At 42.9% G+C, this 18,332-nt stretch overlaps 1 protein-coding gene across 11 annotated transcripts in view; it reads right to left on the bottom strand.

Annotated features, from left to right (window-relative positions):
• The window catches only part of ZNF740 (zinc finger protein 740), a 195,305-nt gene that overhangs the window by 115,103 nt on the left and 61,870 nt on the right, over positions 1-18,332 (bottom strand). The gene's annotated exons all lie outside the window — the stretch shown is intronic.

Raw genomic sequence — 18,332 nt, 5'->3', positions numbered from 1 at the left:
CTCCTGCTCTGAGACCTTATTAGATCTAGATTTTGCAGGATCCCTCTCGGTGTTAATGGTAAGTACTCGTAGTTATGCGTGATCTAACTTCATGAAAACCAGCACAGCAATATCAGAAGCACGTTTCTCACGCAATTAAGAGGATAGAAGTACAAATATCTGTATGGCTAAAAGCACATGCAGATAGGTATTAACGGGAGACGCAGATATTGAAAACGGAAACCCCTGATCAGTCATATGCATAAATATTAACATATCAAGCCTTACATAGACAGTACGTTATGCAGTAACTAAGTTGTCCCGCTTTACACTGTCTACTCATTATTGACCTACCCAGCAGACCTAGTACTTGCACAATGCCTCCAGTTCGAGTAATGATTACTGACGCACTTGCCATTTTAAATATAACAAGCCAACCGGTAAAGCATGTCCAGGAGCGATTGAGGGCAACAGAATAACAAAAGAAATCATCTTACCCTGTCAGCATGAGAAGGAAGAAACAAACATTTGCAATGCATTAGGTCTCGCATTTGCGAGACTTTGAGCTATTGACATTGTAAATGGCAATGCCTTTTATTTGTGTGTTGGTTTTTAAAACAGAAGTAAAAGTCATTGTAATTTACAATGCCAATAGCTTAAACACTCACAAATGTGAGACCATTTGCATTGCAAATGCTTGTTTTTCTTTATCTACATTTGCCGGTTCTTTTCCTCCTAACCAGGCACCCTAAGGATCTGCTGCCTGCTTGAGCTGACCTGTGCTTCATGGGTGAGGCACAACGGGAGTAACATTGTTTCTGAAGTTGTTCCAGCTCAACCATGAACTCTGCTCGATAATGAACCAGCTCATTACTCTGGATCTTGAGGCAAAGAGCAACAGTCGATGTACCGAACAAGGAAATCATTTTACGAAACACATAACCAAGAACTTCTGAACTGAGGCACCACTTCTATTAAACCGGTGTGAAGAGAAAAATGAAGTGAAAACATGCTGGGTGCAGTGGCTCCGATATGTGCCTTTTCAGCAGATCACAGAGTACTATGATACCGCCCTCCACAACACATCCCTTCTTGAATGTTTTCCGTTGCCTCCTGGTTCCATGCAACCTCTTAAAGGTGTGGGGTGGGGGGGGGGGGGGGGGCTGCGGTCTGTTCCTTGTGACTTTTTAAAAATCTTGTTGGTCTTATTAATCGCCATGAATATATGTAGCATTTATGACGCAGGCTGTGCCTTTGTAGAGATTTTAATTCTCTTTTGGGCGACGCTTGTTATAAAGTCTTCGCAGGCACACCCCCATGCCCTGGGGCTACTCACTTACACCGTCCAGATTCCTGTCTTGAATTCTGTGATCCATAGTAATGATTTAATTAAAACAACGCAAGGCAAAAGAGCAGGTCATCAACACGATTTAAATGTTTTTGTTGAAGAAGAGAGGCTGATGAGAATCACTTTTATGACGCAGTTAGGAAGTGTGCAGAAGTAGGTTCATTTTAGCCTAGAGCTGTGTATTGGGTCCACACAGAGAAAGAGATCAGGTCAGTTGAGCCACATAAATGCGAGTCTTTGTTAGAAGAGGATTAACGACCTTTTTGTTGATACCCAAATTCTGGTAGTCAGGTTACATAAATCATGGTTTATAGTTAGCGCTGTCCCGGTCTTTGATATAGTGCATCCTCCCAGAATTACAAATGAGCAAGGCTACCCTTGTTCATGGCACAGAATTAACATGCAGAGTGCATCCACAAAGACTGTGCCTTGGAATGTGTGGCAGCAGCCTGATGTAATATGAACCCAAACAGCTTTCTAGTCACCATAATGACGATACACCAAACATCGGAATACGCCACTCTTTCCAGAAGGAATGCCTCCTGAAACTAGCAATATTCTTGTGGATACATTTTTGCCTTCAATTCCCATCTCTGCCCCCAAGACAATTGGCTGTATGTTCATCCCTCAGCTGGAACATGGTGCTCTATATTGCCCCCTGCTGGTGGCTCTGTAAGGTAGCAGGCGCTTACATAGTACATTACGAGATTAATGGGAGCGGCTACCATAAGTCTATAAAGCATGCTGAAAAATGCTTCATGAGACATCAATGAAACTCCAAATAAAATTAGAGATCTTCATTCCAAGAACCTACGAGTCTTGAGAAATACACATCTGAAACATTCTAATTTTATTCTTTGAATCAAAAATCTAACAGTAACCCTAAGAAATGTGAGAAAGTGCGGCACAATTGGGTGGCATATAGGGGCCTGTGAGCTGAGGGAGGGTGGGAGGCCGGACGTCAGATGAAGAAAGCTTTATAGTATGAGGGAGGTTAGAGACATAGGTTCCGGAGTGTCTGATGTACCAAGGGTTTGAGAAACTGGAAATGTATGCCTTGCTGTTTTTACCATCCATTCTCCGTGGTTATTGCACTGTATAATGCTTATAATATATATACCCCATAAAAAATGTTTAAAAAATAAAATCTAACAGTACACCTCTTGTTATCTCCACTTCTCCATCAGTTCTGTACATGTCATGGACATCTCTTCTGGGTGATGCTTGTTATAAAGTCTTCCCAGGCACACCCCCACGCCGATGTACGAACACTCATCCCGTCCAGATTCCTACCTTGCATTCTGGAATCCGCAGTACTGATTTTATTAAAACACCACAAGTCCCAGGAAGCAAATCAAAAAAACACGGGCTGGGTGAGGCCCTTATGCCTGGACATGGGGAACTGGTGCCTAACGTTTCAGTCTTAGGTGGTAGGAAGAGTAGAAATGCATCTACATTTCAGCTACTTAGAGCAACACCATCCATCAGCCTCCATCAGCATTAACTACCACTCCATTGGCACCGCACCACTCCTTTCTTCTAAGCACTGGCAGTACCACATCTGTAGAGTCTGTACAGATTCAGAACGTACATCTGTAGCAGCCGATTTCTCAAATTCCACCCTACCAGGCGCACGTAGCTCATTCCTGAAGCTTTCTTTGCGCTCTGGTGCGTGTAGTCCTTTATTTTTTTATTTTCATTTAAAGGTTTTATTATATAGCACTGGCTGGACCATGGGGTATCAGAGTGCTTTACATGGTTACATCAAGATTAGCAGTAGGATACCGCGTGTCATGATTAGTAAAGCAAGAGAGGTGCGGTAACATTTGTATAAAAGGTAAAAAAATACAGATCAATAAGATCACATCCGTATTTTCAATAGAATATAGTGAGACATGAATGCAAACAACAAGTGTGGTTGGACAGGCTGAAAGAGGGAGGGCGGATCATGGATGGGGAGACATTAAATAGGGGAGGGGTGAGTAAGCACTGGGTCAGTGAGGCTGGTGCAAAAAAAAAAAAAAAAGGGGGGATTAAGGTTGAATAAAAGGGGAAGGTAGATTAAATGGGGTGGCTGTAGGATCCGGGGGACGAGGAAGTCAGGAGATTAGTAAGGAGAGTTCTGACCAGAGATAAATGCTATACAGACAACCTCTTATCTGGCCTATCTAATTTACAAAATGGTATTATGCAAGAAAAGAAATTTCCCCAAAAAGAAACAGCTTATCACAGATAGTATATTTTTTCCAGTTTCATTTATTCATCAAAAAATATATTTTTTATTTTTCTACATTTTCATGTTTTTTTAGAAATGTATATTAGACACATATGTTCATAAAACCAATACAAATAAGAAACAGTTATATCACATTTCTAGTTTTGAAATCTATCATTTTCAAGACAATTCGTAATGACCCCCAAAAACAATACAAGATTTTTACACCATCATCCTTCCATTCTCACCTTGCATTCTTCTCACACATACCTTCAATCATACCACACAAAAGAATTAACAATAAAAACACATCTGAATGGGAATCTTGCTCTCTACTATATATACACATCACAGTTTTCAAAGTCATAGAATAGAAATGTAATTATCTATCACATTTGTTTAAAGTTGATTCTTCTCTTGACTTAATTCTGGAGTAGGATTCCCAGATGTGTGAAACTGGAAAAAAATATAGTATCTGTGATAAGCGGTTTCTTTTTGGGGAAATGTCTTTTCTTGAGTAATACCGTTTTGTAAATTAGATAGGCCAGATGGTTTGTACATGTTTTGTCCTTAATTAATGTGTTCACAAACGTATACTTTTCTAAATGTGTGAACATTGTTATATGACCGTCGGTTTTGTTTATAAGTGTTAAAGAAAGCAACCAATTGAGACACTGTACTCCTTGTTTATTCCCTTAAATTTAGGATTAATCCTTTTGGCGTGATATATCTCCGTGTACACCACTGAAGAATATCGCAAGAACGAATAAGTCATTTTATTGACGTTTGGAGAAACAATACACTGGTTTCTTCAACTAAGGAAAGATTAGATTGAAAGTCTGGGGGTACTTTCTTATGACAAATTATAACGTATCCCAGCTCCAAACATCCTCAACTGGATCACTCTCCTTTTGATACACATTAGTGAACCAACAGGCGCATCAGTTGTCATGTAAGCCGAATGCCTGGCCTAAATTCCTCTTATACATAGAGCATCAAAGGATACATCAATACATTACGTTTTTGTGCAACACAATCAATAAACTCACATACTTGAAGGTGCTCCCATATGTGATAAAGTAAAAGGTGGCTCAGTGAAGTAAAATATTTTGCCTAACATCACACACTGTCGGTCAAGCAGGAAAGCTGAGATCACCCCAGGCTTTCTGGTTTTACATTCTGTTTCCAGAGTAAGCAGCTGCGATCGTTCACAGCTTGGGATTGAAATATGTAAACCAATGAATTTCTGCCTTTCTGGATCTTTCTATAATCATGTAGGCCAGCGTTTCAATGCATTTTCTGTAGGTTGACTTAATTCACGTTCTATTCAGATTGTGTAAACTCAGCGGTTTGTCCTTTCCTGGTTGATCAACTGATCACTCTACAGTTGGATGTTAACACTCACTGTTAAAACTGCAAAGGCACACCTCACAATGCATAATGTACGCCAGAAACTGTCAACATTTGCAATGTTTATATTCATGTGTATTGGTCATTCGGTAATGTTGGGTGTGAGTAGTGACATTATCATTGCTGTCCAAGGACAGCAGTACTATTGCATGCAAACCCCCAAAACATATTACTCCCAAATTAAAGAGGCAGCAGTAGTGTGTTTAGAAGTCGGATTGTGGAGAAGTGTGGCTCAGGGGTTAGAGGCGGCAGACCCGGAATCTGAGATCGGTCCTGGACCAGGGTTCAATTCCCCGCCCCGGCGGGTCTTGGGCTAAAAATTCCACGGACTTGATAATTCTCACCCTGGTGCCTCTTCGACTCACGGGTTCACACTCTGCGACTCTGGGCAACAGCTTGCTTAATCTCCACAACGGCCCCTCACGGCGGGATGCCTGACTTTCACCTTGTGGATACCCTGCTATCTCACAGGGGAATATCAGGAAGGGTTCCCTAAGCAAGCGCCGGGAAACCCACTGCGGGTAGCTGTGCGCTATATAAGCTCAACTACATTTACATTTACATTTACATACACTATAAAAATAGAGTAATCGTACACAATAAGGTCAGTACCCACTCAGAGCTATTAGTTTGAAAGTGCTGGGAGTCTTTATTTCCATTTTTGAAAGGCAGAGCAGTTAATGTAAGAAAAACCAAGGACATATGTTCCCAGCACTTTCTACGTTAGAGATGGAACCACCACACAGTTTCATGTAATTAAGCCTTTGTCATTATGCACAATAGTCTATGAGTTAAGCTTTTGCCACTGACGTGTTAATGAATGCACTTGTTATTATGTTTCTGTTGTCTCACCCTCTGGACTTTAGTTTCAGTTCTTGGGTGTGACGCAGTTTCTTCACCTTAACTCAATGACCGGGCATCCTGACAAGTTCTCGTTTACTGGTTGCAGTAGTATCTACAAGTGCCTCTTTCCACTGTCCTCAATCACCAGTTTGCTGCAACAGGACTAGTCCATTTAATGCACTTATTTTTTAACAGTGGTAGCAGAGGTTTCTTGCTTCTAACCCTTTTGACAAATGTAGCGCAGCCCTCACGAGACTTTAGTGTATAATTTGGTATGCAGAGGGCCACTATGTAGATGCTATTTGATTTGCACGCGATACCATTTTGCTGCAGGTTTTAATTCTAGCTCTTGGTGATTCTGCTTGTAATTCTCCACAGGCACCAACCCGCCTTTCTGTGACACCCTTCTTGAACCCTTCTACCACGTAGCTTGAAATGGGTGTCTTCTAGGACTGCCTCGTGTTTTATTTGAAGTGGAGACCTGTGGCAGTCTTTCAAGCTTGCAGACAGATTGTGAGACAGCACCGAAGCAGCAAGCACCAGGCAAAGAGGCTCCGCTATCAAATACGAACGATTAAATCACGCGCAAGAAAGCTTGAAAGACCGCCACAGGTCTCCACTTCAAATAAAATACGAGGCAGTCCTAGAAGACACCCATTTCTCTATTGTGAACAGGCGAGCAAAACAGCGAGAAGCTACGTGGTCCTGAAGAGAACTCCCCTCAACTGAGGGAGTTCGAAACGCGAAGACCAATTTCTTCATACAGCCTTAGGAGTGTTCTCTAAAATACAAATTAGAGAATTACTAAAAATGTTTTCACAATGCTTTTTTTTTTATATATGTCAATCATATATAAAAAATATTCGAAATTAGAAAAATGTTTTTTTATATGTAAAGACAAAATAAAAATAATTGATTTATTTCTGACAGAAAAAGAGGTCCATGGTAAGGAATATGCTACTTACCAGTATGCATCTGTTCTTGGCATAGAGGGCTGCAGAGTGGTACATTTATGAATAGATCGCCATCTGGTGTTGGGCTCGGATGATTGCACTTGTTTTTCTCTTGGAGAAGTCTTTGTCGTCACGGGATCGATGACTCCTCCTCTGGGTGTTAGTGCGCATGGGCATCGGCTCCATCCTTAGATTGTTTTGCCATAGTAGGGTTAGATGGAGTAGGGTAATAGAATACAGAAAGAGATGCCCATGTAAGTGTATCTAAATAAGATAATGTTGGGACAGACACAGGTTTCCGGGGAGGCAGGGAGGGCATGTACCACTCTGCAGCCCTCTATGCCAAGAACAGATGCATACTAGTAAGTAGCATATTCCGTTCGAGGTGGTACATTTATGAATAGATTATACAGCAGTTACCTCCCTAGCGGTGCTCATCCGTGTCTGTCGCAACAGTTTGAAATAAAGTTTTTAATACAGCTTGGCCCACTCTGGCTTGTTGTGTAGCCTGCACATCAACACAGTAGTGTTTTGTGAAGGTGTGTGGTGTAGACCAAGTTGCTGTTCTGCATATGTCATCTAGGGGAATGTTTCCTAAGAATGCCATAGATGCTCCTAGCTTGCGTGTAGAATGAGCTCTAGGAGGAACAGCTAATGTTCTCTTTGCTTTTATGTAACATATTTGTATACATCTTACAATCCATCTGGCAATGCCCGCTTTAGAGATAGGATTGCCCTTATGTGTTGAGGAAAACGCTACAAATCGTTGTTTAGTTTTCCTGAAATTTTGTGTCCTTTCTATGTAGTACAATATTGCCCTTTTGACATCTAATGTATGTAGGGCCCTTTCTGCTACCGTCTGTGGTTTTGGGAAAAAGACTGGTAGTTCCACTGGTTGATTGATGTGAAATGCTGAAATTACTTTAGGCAAGAACTTTGGGTTTGTTCTAAGAACCACTTTATTCTGGTGTAACTGTAGGAATGGTTCTTGTATTGTCAATGCCTGTAATTCGCTTACTCTCCTGAGGGAGGTAATGGCTATAAGTAAGGCCACCTTCCATGTAAGGAATTGTATTTCACACCTATGCATAGGTTCGAAAGGTGGTCCCATTAGTCTGGTGAGTACTATGTTGAGGTTCCAGACCGGGGAAGGTGGTAATCTTGGTGGAATGACTCTTTTAAGGCCTTCCATGAAGGCTTTGATTGCTGGCACTCTAAACAGGGATAGGTGTTGCCTGTTTTGTAGGTACGCTGCTATAGCTGCTAGATGTACTCTGATAGATGTGTACGCAAGATTACATTGCTGTAAGTGTAGTAAATAGCAAATAATATCTTTTGTTGATACGTCCAGAGGGTTGATGTTATTACTGGTTCAGTATACAGCAAACCTTTTCCACTTCGCTGCGTAGCATGCTCTGGTGGTGGGACGTCTCGCCTGCTTAATGATCTCCATACAGTTTGGGGGTAGATCTAAGTATCCAAATTCTAAGATTTCAGGAGCCAGATCGCTAGGTTCAGTTGTTTGGGATCTGGGTGCATTATTCTCCATGGTTCTGTGTAAGGTGCATGGGTGAAATTCTTAGCTTTTGGTGTGGCACCTGTGAGAGTTGCAGGAGCGTGGTGAACCACGGCTGTCATGCCCACGTGGGTGCTACTAGTATCATGGTCATTGAGTGTTGTTGCAGCTTTCGGACCACTAATGGGATTAGTGGGAGAGGGGGAAAAGCGTATGCAAATTTGTTGGACCAATTTATCCATAACGCATTGCCCTGTGACAGGTGGTGTGGGTACCTGGATGCGAAGCTTTGGCATTTTGCGTTCTGATGAGTGGCAAAGAGATCTATCTCTGGTTGGCCCCATCTTTGGAAGAATGGCTGCAGTATTTGGTGGTGCAGTTCCCATTCGTGTATTTGTTCTGATTGTCTGCTTAAGATGTCCGCTATCTGATTTTGAACTCCTGGTAGGTGTTCGGCTAATAGATAGATGTTTTGAGGAATGGCCCATCTCCAGATTTCCTGCGCTAGTCTGGATAGTTGGAGAGAGTGCATCCCCCCCTGTTTTTGAATATAATACATTGCTGTCATGTTGTCTGTTCTGATCAGGACTGCTTTGTTGATAACGTGCATTTGAAAAGCTTTCAATGCTAGAAACACTGCTAGTAGTTCCAGATGATTGATGTGCAGTCTTTTTTCCTGCACACTCCATCTTCCTTGTACTGTATATTTCTCCATATGCGCTCCCCATCCGGTGAGCGATGCATCCGCTGTTCTTATCATCACCTGTGGAATTGGTTCTAGGAACGACCGCTCCTTGGCAATGTTTGTTGTGTTCCACCACTTCAGAGAGCGGTGTGTGCGGTCGCCTACCAACACCAGATCCGTAATCTGTCCTTGAGCCTAATTCCACTGTGTCGCTAAGCATTCTTGCAGCGGACGCATTTGTAGTTTGGCATATGGTAATAGCAGTATGCATGATGACATCATCCCTAATAGCAGCATGAACACTCGCGCGGTTAGTGAGTGTTGTGGTTGAAATTTTTTAATGACTGTAAGCATTGTTTGGATCCTGACTGGATTTTTCTGTGTCTATAGTAGCCCCTAGATATTGTTGAACCTTGCTTGGTTGCAGGTGGGACTTTGTGTAGTTCACCGTAAACCCTAGCTGGTGCAGCAGCTGAATTGTCTTTTGTGTGTTCTGAAGACATTCTTGTTGTGACTTGGCCTTTATTAGCCAGTCGTCCAAGTAAGGGAAAACATGTATTTGTTGTCTTCTTAGGTGAGCTGCAACCACTGCTAGGCATTTTGTGAACACCCTTGGTGCCGTTGTGACCCCAAACGGAAGGACTTTGAACTGATAATGTTGTCCTTCTACCACAAACCTGAGGTATTTCCTGTGGGCTTTGTGAATAGGGATATGAAAGTAAGTGTCTTTTAGATCCAGTGTAGAAAGAAAGTCCCCTTTCTTCAGTAAAGGAAGTACTTGTTGGAGCGGGACCATGTGGAAATGTTCCGAATTTATGTATGCATTGAGAGGTCTGAGGTCTAGTATTGGCCTTAGAGACCTGTCTTTTTGGGGGATTAGGAAGTATAGGGAGTATACTCCTGTTCCTTGTTGGTGTTGTGGAACCTTCTCTATGGCATGCTTTTCTAGCAGGGATAGTACTTCTTGTTTTAATAGTGTTAGGTGATCTTGTCTCATTGGACGCTGTTTGGGGGGGATGTTTGGTGGGGTAGCTGTGAGTTCCAGGCAATAACCATGTTGGATAATTTGTCTCACCCACCTGTCTGATGTGATGTTTTCCCAGACAGGTAGGAACTGTGATAGGCGTCCCCCGACCGGTGTTATATGGTCTGGGGGGAGCTGTATGAAGTCACTGCTTTGGGGTTGGAGAGTTGCGGTTGTTTCCGCGACCTCTACCCTTGTTGTTGTTACCTCTGTAATTGCCTCTAGAATTACCTCTGGGTGATGTTGGTGTAAAAGAGGTTGTTTGCTGGCTTGTGCCTGTATTTTTGGATCCTCCTCTATAGGTGGACCTACGAAAGGAACCTCTTTGAGTTGGCTGTTGCAATGCTCCCATTGATTTAGCAGTTTCCGTATCTTTTTTCATCTTTTCTAAGGCCTCATCTGTTCCTGAGCCGAAAAGTGTTTTCTCATCAAAAGGTTGGTTCAATAATGATGTTTGTACCTCTTGTTTGAACCCTGAAACTCTGAGCCATGCATGTCTTCTTAGCATGATGCTTGTGTTTATGGATCTTGCTGCAGTGTCTGCTGCGTCTAGGGCACACTTAATGGAAGTATTAGTTATTATCTTTCCCTCTTGTATGAGTTGATCTGCCTTCAATTGATGTTCTTTAGGTCATAAATTCTTTCACTTTGCGCTCAAGTCAGACTTGACCTGAAGTGCAACAAGAAGAGGGATGGCCCAGACCAACCAAGGTGGTTTGATAAGACGTGCTCAAAAGCCCATAAAGAACTAATATATGCATTAAAACTAAAACCCAGAAATCGGGAGCTGGTGGCTGCACTTTGTAATTTTTTCTAACTTGCCATGGCTACCCGTAAAAAATGCATAAAAAACGAGGCATGGGAAAATCTTATGACAACTGACGTCCTCAAAGATAGTTCTAAATTCTGGGCTGTAATCAACCACCCCTACTTTTCTGGTACAAATAACTTGGTGCTGGACTCTTGTGATCCCCGATGAGATATGGGTCGCCCACTTCAGTAAAATATACAATAGTACGGAGGATTATATTTCAATGGCTGACCCTGCAGAAAATTGGGTATCCTCCCTTTCGCGCTTTAAGGAAGTGGAGGTACAAAGGGCTATTGTAGAGATGACAAAAAATAAGGCTCCGGGCCCAGGCGGTGTGCCCGCAGATCTTTATAGGACCCCCTTGGAGTTTTGGACCAAGACACTTACAAATGTATTTAACTCCACAATTACTTCGGGGTTTCCTTTGTCCTGGGCTACATCATCTAGAATACCCGTCTTTAAAAAGGGCTCAAGAACTGACCCTGCCTGCTACAGGCCGATCTCTCGGATTGACTCTGCCGTTAAAATCTTGGGCAGAGTCATTCTGCTGAGACTCGGTGAACAACTGGAGGTGGGTCCTTTCTGAATTACAATACGGGTTCAGGGCCAAAAGGGGTACTCTCGACCAATGCCTTAACCTCCATATCTTAATTAGCAAATACACCTTGGCTAAGGAGGGTCTGTTATATATGGCCTTTATGGACTTATCATCGGCCTTTGATTTGGTCAATCGTACCAAACTCTGGGCGATTTTAATCAACATAGGGATAGACCCGCCTCTGGTGAACTACTTAGCGGCACTGCATCAAGATCTGCGTGCCTCTATTAGAACCAATAGAGAGGGTGGAACTACTAGCTTTTTTAGATCAAAACGAGGAGTAAGGCAGGGGTGCATCTTGGCACCCCTCCTATTCACCCTATACATAAACTCCCTCGAATCGTCCTTGAAGGGGTCCACATCCGACGTGTGGGGGAGTACATGGTACTGTTACTCCTCTACGCGGATGACGCGGTACTTCTGGCCCGCACCAGGGTGGGGCTGCAGAGACTCTTGGACGATATTGGGGTATTTATGTCCTCCCTGGATCTACAGATAAATAATAAAAAAAAAAAAAAAATCACACGTCATGGTTGCTGGGAAACACCCAAAAACTGTAAAGATAAGAACGTTTCTATGCATCGGCGAAGAAATCTCCAGGGTCCCGGTTTTTACTTACTTGGGCGTCTTATTTGACGAAAGGGGTACTTGGAGGCCACAACTAAATGCTAAGGGCTTAGCTGTCGCCAGATCAACTTCTGCTCTACTGAGCTTTGCGAAGCGATTGGGATCGCGCCCAGTAGAAGCACTGTTGACAGTTCACAAATCAAAAAGCCTTTCAATAGCAAGGTATGGTGCTTCCTTATGGGGTTACCTACCACAAGGCAAACTTCAGGTGGCGGAAAATAAGTTCCTTAGATCCCTGTTAGTGGTCCCCCAATCAACCCCAGTATTTTCAGTCCATACGGAGCTGGGCCTTGGCTTCATCAGCGACCAATTACAGCTGGCTCCCCTGACCTGCTGGGCCAAGACCTGGCTGAACTCCGAAATTAGTTTAAATCATTCTATCCTTAAAGACTGTATGGCACTGGATAAAGCCAACAAAATCCCATGGTTGGCTTATATTAAAAACACTTTTTGTAAACTGGGGAGGCATGAACTATACTTCGCCCCGAGTACCATCAAGAAGGGTGACGTACTGTGGATTAAGAATAACTTTTTGGGACGTGTGGAGATGGAACGGGAGGAAGTAGAGGTCCAAAAAACGGGAGTTAGAGCTAATTACATACTTCAGACTACCCCGAAACTGGAACCCTACCTGAGTATTGTGACCCGGCCCTTCCATCGTAATCTCCTTGTGAGATTTAGACCTAATATCATCCAGTATTCCTTGGGGAATTATCCAGTTTGGGGAAAATCAGATCCATCTATCCCCTGTAGCTGTGATAATTTCTCCGAACAGACACTGATGCACTTTATTATGTTTTGTGGCCATTATGAGGAATGTAGGAAACAGTTTTTATTACCTATTCTGAGAGAAGCAGGGTTTACACAAGTCCGTCCCGCTCTCCGTTACCTACAGCTCTTGAGTAGCATCAGAGTAATATTTGGGGGTCGCAAGTTTTTTGGTTGCTGCTATGCGTATTAAGGCTATAAAATTGAAGCTAAATGTTCCTTGAAATGTATTAATAATTACTACCCATTAGTTCTACCGATAAAATGTCCCATCCTTGTAAATATATGAAATTGTCCTCCTAAATGCTCTTTTTAATTTTGATGAAAATTGTTGTACATATGAATTGTTTTTAACTCATGAATTGCCATTTTTATATATGTGAATGGAATTGCTTTTATGATTTTAATTAATTGAATAAAGCTTGTATTGACTTGACTCTTCTTTGATGTTACCCTCTTCTATCTCACGCCATACTTCTCTTCCCCAACACACATTTTCTCCTCTTTCATCTCTCTCAACAATGGTGCCCCAAGGAGACTCATCTTCTTTCACTTCTCTTTAGGTCTGTCTACAGGGAGGATTACAAATTATTCATTAATCCAGTGAGAGGATGAGGTGAGAGGACAAGAGAGGGCATTAGCACAGACATTTCTACCTCATGTGCAGATGACACTTTTGAGAGGGATTCGACAGGACTGAAGTATCATTAATTTATAGATCAGACACCCCTCGAGTTGTAAGCAGACGCTTCCAAACTAAATGTACAACCAGCCAGTCCAATGCATTTTGAAGAACAGAATCTCCTTATGGGGGAACTAGCACCACTCAGAAAACTAAGCTGTACAACTAAACAACCCCAGTGCAATGGCCTAAACTTTGCAATATACCAAAACAAGCATTTACAATGCAACGGTCTCGCCTTTGCAAAAGTTAGAGCTATTGGCATTGTAAATGACAACATTCTTATTTATGTGTTGGTTTTGAAAACAGATAAATAAATGGCATTGTCATTTACAATGCCAATAGTTTAATCTGTCGCAAATGTGAGACCTATTGCATTTGCGCACACACCCACACACAGAGCCACACACACACAGAGCCACACACTCACACAGCCACACCCAAACAGGCGGGGCGAGGCTCTGCGGCGGTCACTCAGTGGGAGGAGAGGTTGGGGGTTCCGGGTGATGCAGCAGGTGCTGTAACACCAATGCCTGGGAGCGTGTGAGGACCTACTGCAATCCGATATAGGGTGTTTTGCCTGCCCACTCACGGTGCTCGGAGGCCATTTTCCTTGCATTATGGCTTATGCTATCGTACTTAAGAGTAGTGCTGGCTTCTCTACATTTCATTTATTTTTTGGCAGTTTTATATAGCGCCAGTCGGATGTAGTGAAAGCACTTAAGCTTACATGACTGGAATATCACCATTATGACTCGAAGAACCGAGTTAAGGACTACAAATGCAGAACACAGTCACATTTTCCCCAGCAAAACTGTGTAATGACGCTGCAGCAGAGGTATGTACACAGCTTACAGATCACGATTTTTAACATAGGCGAGGCTGCAGGGGAACTCGAATTTTCCATTAAATAAGGTCAATGAACTAAAGAACCATCGAATTGGATGGTTGATTAAGATCGTGACATTTATGCAGGTCTCAATACACAAAACGCAGCATCTGTAATGAGCGACGCTATCAAAAGTGCAATATTGAGGCGGAAAGTGCTATTGGAAGGTATGGCAGGCACATGAAAGGACACCCAGCAGGAGAAAGATGGCCGCCATACCCTACTGCAGTCCTTGGGTTTGTAAAGTGAGCAGGCCTCCACAAAACTACAACTTCCTCGCAGTGTTACTCCAGTATGCGCACACTGCACGTTGGCCCCCACAGAAACTCCTAGGAATAAGCCGCAGGGCAGCTACGTGGCACTGCATACCATCAGCTAAGAGGAGCTCGCAATATTCATTGAAAGACCGGATGCTTTCATGACCTAACTCGAGTGCGAGGGGTGCTCTTGAAAACTGCTTTACACGAGCACCAGTTCCATTATACAGGGTCATATTTTGTTTTCTTTTTTAGGTACGGGGAGATAAAGTGATTCGCCTAGAATCACAGGGTGTTGAGCTGAAGCGGAGGCTCTACCGTAGTTCCCCAGCCAGCTCCACAATCGGCAGCTCTGCCCGTAAAGTCACATCCTCCCCTAAACGAGTTATTTCTCTTCCTTGCCAAAGAACATTAAACTCTGTAGGTTTGAGATCATATATTGGACTGCCCCGCTTAGAGGAATTGTTGCATTGCTCTCCCACGGCCCTGGTGGTTTCGGCTGGGGCAGGAGGGGAGGGGTGAAAACCTGACCCCGGTGCTGTATTCTAGGGCCGGCAAGTGCCCAGGGTTAACGCAATGTCAACAGACTATCTGAACGCGGACGACAACACAGACTTGGTGAAGGCAAACACCGGCGCTGGCCCAACCCTGCTGCAGGAACCAAGTGACCAGCTCACAGCATTCATGGGGCATTCACCGAAACCCAAGGAGGAAGTGAAACCCTGAGCCCCCGGTCTCCTCGGGACTTCAAAGCACATGGTGATTGCAGCGCCTTTGTAATCAATGTTCTGCTGTGGCCCGAGGTTGGTACGACTCATTGTATGCTGTGAGCTGGTATGCAACGTTCTGCTGCTTCCGAGACCCGGGTGAGCATCGTACTACAGAGCTCAGTGTCCGCACCGAACGCCGACTCACGCTAGATGCGAGAGGTTTAGTAGGGCCCCGTCTTCGAAGCTGCACGGAGCGTACCAGAGCGCTACAAAGTGCGCCAACCCCTGGGAACTGCTGAGAAACGCACAACCTTACTAAGACGGAACAATGCGGAGCTTCGCAAGTAAGCTACCGCCCGGGCGCCATCTTCACGGGAAATAACAAAAAAATGCAGTTAAAAAAAAAAAAAACATACCGCCCACCGCCGCATGACGTACGAAAAGAGGCGGAGAGAGAGAAAAAAAAATCACCGGAACGCACACGAATCTGCTCCCACAATGACTGACGCATCTCTCTTCCAATGGCTAGCCTCCATTTATGGAGCTAGCCAATGGAAGAGAGAGGCGGAACAAAGCCCCGTACTGCTAAACAAAAGATTTCGCCTGCGCGAACACTGCTGCGCAGTGGACGCCAGGCGAAAATTAAAAATAAGGTATTTGCACTTTTTAAAAGTTGATCTTAACAGGCAGTTAGCTACTAAGCCATTGTAATTAAACGTCGCCCTGAAATTGTTTTTTCCTTCTTTCCAAAGCAGCTGACAGTATGATATGTCGATATCCTGATATCTTGGGAGCCACCAATGCCAACTAAAGCTCGCTAGTCATGTTTTTGTTCAAGCAAATTTAAGCCACACCATTTATTCATGCCTTGGCACTATGGTTTGACATCCATCCACAAAACGTTTTTCACTACCCTCACAGTTGGTTGAGCTCCATGCGATTGACACAGCACACGTGTCAATCCTTAATTACCCTTCCCTCCTTTAAAAAGAAGCAGTCATTACCATTCAATTGTTCAGATCAAACCAGAAAACAAAGAATTAAGTAATTCAGCTCAAAGGACAATAAAGGTGTTTGGTATACTGTTATAAATTTCCATCAAAGTATTTCAGTCCATCAATCCTCGCAACTATAAACATACATTATAATTGTATGTTTTCAGAAACAAATGCACTGAAGTGAGGTCATGGCCATCTAAACTGAATAAAATAGACTACAGTTATCTTGTTCAAGTAGGCTATAAACATGACCCCTTCTTCCAAACTGGTGATTAGCTTGCGTTCTGTATTTAGGACTGATTGAATCTGTTGCACAATGCATAACAACCTGATCAGTGAGCTTAATATTTTTCATGGGTAAAATAGGTACATACCCTATGGGTAAAATAGGTACATACCCTATCACATGTACCTAACTTTGGAACTTTTTGAGACTCCTGACTATTTGTAATACTTGTTTATCAGATTGACTATTTGTATTATTGTGTAACTGATTGTTTATGCTCCCTCTTTTATCTACCTTATTTTTACTACCCATTTACTACCTCAACTATTTGTCGCTCAAAAGCTTGTTAATTGCTCTCTTGTTTTTACCACCCCTTGTTGTAAAGCGCTCCGATATCTGCAAAGATCTTGTTCGCGCTATATAAAACTCAAATAAATAAAATAAATAAAATCTTATGTTTGTCCACCATAAAGTCCACGTGACCTTTAAATCAGCAATAAGTCAGGCATTATATTTTGAATTGTCATCTTGAGGAGTAGCTTACTGCCTAATATTTACCTCAAAGTTCCATTTAGTTGAAGCCAGATGCCTTACAACTAGGCTTCAATGTGTTCTAGACATTTATCAGATGAACAGATCTGTGGACTCAAGCGACTCCAGCTACTAACTGTGGTTAACTTTTGCTTCAATCTGGTAGAAAAATGCATGACAGTCTGAGCAAGAGGAGCGTTGCAAATAGTGAAACATCACAAACTAAGAACGTTTCTTCTGGTATTCAACATTTATTCTCGGTGACAGAAGCGTAGTAGGGTTCCCGATGACTGGTGCACTCGTTTTCAAAACTTAATGCCGCGCCTCCCCCCGTAAAGAAGAAAAAAGCAAAGGCCCCACCCCTTCAAAAATATTCACAATTAATCTATTAAACAGCCAATGTTTAAATAGGTCTAGACTTATTTATTGCAGTTAAGTTCTGTTACCGTTTTAAACATGCAATCAAATACATGATTGGCAAAAATACTACCTTTTGGCATCTTCTCCAATCCAGGATATAAATAACAAAAGATGTTAGTGATGGCCTATTACAGAGCAGATTACTTTTTCTGCTGAAAATAATGCACTGTTAATAGCATAATGCTTCTTTTGGCCCAGGATTGGCTCCTCAACCCAAAAATCCCCCCCCCCCCCCCCCCCCCTCCAACGGTGATCACTTGAATCCCCCAGTTTGAAGACCCCTGAACTGGTGGAACTGCTTATGAAAGAAGAGCACAGAACTTGTACGTAGCTGAACTAGCTCTACACCATCCTTCCATGCACAAGATTGAATAAAGTTAACCAAGCAGACTCTGTGATCCTGCTTACTGGACATGGCAGAGAAGTCTATCATGATTTCCATGGACAAACACTCTACTTATAACCTTAGTCTGAAATATTTCTGGAGCGACCAGCAGTCAGATTAGCATGGATCTATCATCAAAGTAAGTCATCAAGCTCTTCTAGCAACTAAAAGCATTTCCTAGTTACGATGCAGCATCTGCTAGAGAATTTAAGTGTTCCACTATACTTCACCAAAGGAGTCAGAGAAGCTTTCATTCATGGAACATGGACAGTTCTCAGACATAAGAGACATTGATGACTGTACAAGGCGATCAATTCCACAGGTCCGCTGGGAGAATTAACATCCATATCCTGGATGGGGACACACTAGAGCAGAGGTCTTCAAACTTTTTTGCTCTGAGACCCCCGAAGCAAAATTTTTGAGGTTGGGGCCCCCCTCCAAAACTTTATGGCAAGGA

The sequence above is a fragment of the Lissotriton helveticus genome, chromosome 1_1 (assembly GCF_964261635.1).
Source record: "Lissotriton helveticus chromosome 1_1, aLisHel1.1, whole genome shotgun sequence".
Classification (NCBI taxonomy): domain Eukaryota; kingdom Metazoa; phylum Chordata; class Amphibia; order Caudata; family Salamandridae; genus Lissotriton; species Lissotriton helveticus.
The sequence above is the reverse complement of the archived record's forward strand: the minus strand, read 5'-3'. Positions and strand labels throughout refer to the sequence as shown.